A 3,703-nucleotide genomic window follows, 5' to 3' on the forward strand; every position below is an offset into this window, starting at 1 on the left:
TCCGGCCGCGTACGCAACGTGCAGGTGTGCATAGGGCGATGGGCCCAGACCCCTGCGCGCATAGGATTAGACCGGCGTGCTGACCTCTCTGTTGAGCCTAGGTGGGGCTGCGACATGTTGACCTTACGAGGCCGGGCATGACCCAGAAAAGTGTGTCCGGCCAAATGGGATCGAGTGTGTTGGGTTATGTGGTGCACCCCTACAGGGAAGTTTATCTATTCGAATAGCCGTGTCCCTCGGTAAAAGGACGACCCGGAGTTGTACCTTGACCTTATGACAACTAGAACTGGATACTGAATAAAATACACCCTTCCAAGTGCCAGTTACAACCCGGTGATCGCTCTCTAACAGGGCGACGAGGAGGGGATCGCCGGGTAGGATTATGCTAAGCGATACTACTTGGAGGACTTCAATCTACTCTCTTCTACATGCTGCAAGATGGAGATGACCAGAAGCGTAGTCTTCGACAGGACTAGCTATCCCCCTTTTATTCTGGCATTCTGCAGTTCAGTCCACTGATATGGCCCTTTACACATATACCCATGCATATGTAGTGTAGCTCCTTGCTTGCGAGTACTTTGGATGAGTACTCACGGTTGCTTCTCTCCCTCTTTTCCCCCTTCTCCTTTCTATCTGGTTGTCGCAATCAGATGCTGGAGTCCAGGAGCTGGAGATCCCGAGGATGATGCTACATGGAGTTCGGCTTCGAGGAGTAGTTAGGAGGTCCCAGGCAGGAGGCCTTGCCTTTTCGATCATTGCTACTTTGTGCTAGGCTTCTTAAGGCAGATCTGTTTAACTTATGTCTGTACTCAGATATTATTGCTTCCGCTGACTCGTCTATGATCGAGCACTTGTATTCGAGCCCTCGAGGCCCCTGGCTTGTATTATAATGCTTGTATGACTTATTTATGTTTTAGAGTTGAGTTGTGATATCTTCCCGTGAGTCCCTGATCTTGATCGTACACATTTGCGTGCATTATTAGTGTACGGTCAAATCGGGGGCGTCACAGAAGGTCCCAGATAAGCTTCGCATGATCAAGATGCATGATGTTCCTGAACTGATTTTGAGACAGACAGGAGCAGATGACGTCCTTCGCTGTGAGATTGAGAAGAGTGTACTTGCGAATGTCATCAGCTTCCACCATCTTGCATAGATCGGTCAGACCAATCTTAGTGACGGTCCACAACTTGCTGTTCATCGCCATGAGGCGCTCCTTCATCATGGCCTTCCACTTGGGATACTCGTGACCATCAAAAATGGGGCATAACAAAGTCTTCATTCCTGTGGTCGACATAACTAAAACTCTAGGCGGTTAAACCAAAATCACACAGAACAAGGGAGTACCTCGCTCTGATACCAATTGAAAGTGCGTTATATCGACTAGAGGGGGGTGAATAGGTGATTTTTATGAATTCTTCACTGAGGAATTTGCGGGTGAGGAAATTCCTTAGCGAAGAACTACTTGCAGCGGAATAAATACTCAAAAGTAAACATAACAGAACACAAGCATGGTCATCATGATGAAATGAAGACAAGCATAGAGTACAGAAAGCGTAATCACAGGATAACACAGGATGAAGACAAACAGACTGAAGAAATTGAACTAAGGAAATTGAGAAAGTCTTCAGTCAAAGTCTTCAAACACAGATATGAGGAAATGAAAGAGTTGAGGAAATAGAACCAGTAGGCTTGGTGAAGACAATGATTTGGTAGACCAGTTCCAACTACTGTCTTAGTTGTACATCTGGTTGGAGCGGCTAGGTATTTAAACCTGAGGACACACAGTGCGGGACACACAGTCCTCACCGTATTCTCCTTGAGCTGAGGTCACACAGACCTCGCCCAATCACTCGTGGTAAGTCATCAGGTGACTTCCGAACCTTCACAAACTCGGTCACTCGGCGATCCACAATTCCTCTTGGATGCTCTAGACAATGACGCCTAACCGTCGGGAAGAAGCACAGTCTTCAAAGGTAACAAGCGTCGGATCCATGCAGGATCAATCTCTTCAGTGATGCTCAATCACTTTGGGTTTGTAGGTGTTTGGGTTTGGGTTTTCCTCACTCGATGATTTTCGCTCAAAGTCCTCGGAGGATGGGATGCTCTCAAATGACAAGTGTCAGTTTCTCTCGGAGCAGCCAACCAGCTAGTGGTTGTAGGGGCGGCTATTTATAGCCTAGGGAGCAGCCCGACATGATAAGACATAAATGCCCTTCAATGATATGACCGTTAGGTGGGTAGATATTTTGGGACAGCTGGAGCGTAGCACAGCAACGGTCGGAAATTTGAGTATCAAATTTCTGAGGGCTATCATGTTCCTCACTGTGTAGGCAATCCGCATTGGCGAATTCCTAACTCCTCAGTCAGAACAAATTCCTGAGCGACCTGAAGAACTTCGTCTCTGTCACTGAAGAAATTGACTGAACTGTATGAGATTTCCAATGGCTTCACTCGAAGGGATTGGTAGGTGTAGGATTTTGAGTTGAGGATCACATGGAAATTTTTCCTTAGTATTTCCTCGACCCCTTTAACAGTACAGTGTTTCCTATGACTCAAGAAAGGGAAAATGAAACTACGAAAACAAAAGTCTTCACGCTTCTTGTTCCTCGAATGAATATCAAGTCTTCAAGGTCACTCCCATTTCTTCACTTTCAAAGTCTTCAGAAAGTCTTCAGAAATCCAAAGTCTTCAGTCGAAGAACTTCATTTTTAGGGGTCGACTTTCTCTGTAAATATCAAACTCCTCATAGACTTATAGACCTGTGTACACTCATAAACACATTAGTCCCTTAACCTATAAGTCTCCAATACACCAAAATCACTAAGGAGCACTAGATGCACTTACAACAAACTTGTGAAGAACGTTGTTGCAGACTCTGTAGGTGTGCGTGTCCTTTCCGTAACCAAGAATGAAACCTTCATGTGCTTTCGGTGCAAATTTAGAGTTATGATGAGGATCTCTAATCCAACATTTAGCACCGAAGACTTTGAAATAACTCACATTGGGTTTCTTGTCAGTGAGTAGTTCATATGCAGTTTTCTTGAAGAATATGTGAAGATATATTCTGTTGATGATGTGGCATGCAGTATCAATTACCTCAATCCAGAAACGACGAGGCATCTTGTATTCATCAAGCATAATGCGAGCCATCTCAGCAAGAGCCCTGTTCTTGCGCTCCACGACGCCATTCTGCTGAGGAGTATAAGGAGCAGATAACTCATGAGTAATACTGAGTTCATCAAGATAGTCATCAAGACCAGAGTTCTTGAACTCAGTTCCATTGTCACTTCTGATGTGCTTGATCTTTACACCAAAGTTGGTTGAAGCCCTCGAAGAAAATCGATTGAAGACTTCCTGCACTTCATGTTAGTAAGCGACAATGTGTACCCATGTGTAACGATAGTAATCATCAACAATAACAAAGCCATATTGAGATGCATCATTTGAAACAGCAGAATAATGATTAGAACCAAAAAGATCCATGTGAAGCAATTAAAATGGTCGAGTAGTGGTCATGATAGTCTTCGCTGGATGCTTGGCCTTGGTCATCTTTCCAGCTTCACAGGCTCCGCATAAGTGATCCTTGAGGAATTTGACATTCTCAATGCCAATGACATGCTTCTTCTTCGCAAGCGTGTGCAAATTCCTCGTGCCTGCATGACCAAGTCGTCGATGCCATAGCCAGCCTTCTGAAGCTTTTGG

The sequence above is a fragment of the Triticum aestivum genome, chromosome 4D, assembly GCF_018294505.1.
Source record: "Triticum aestivum cultivar Chinese Spring chromosome 4D, IWGSC CS RefSeq v2.1, whole genome shotgun sequence".
Classification (NCBI taxonomy): domain Eukaryota; kingdom Viridiplantae; phylum Streptophyta; class Magnoliopsida; order Poales; family Poaceae; genus Triticum; species Triticum aestivum.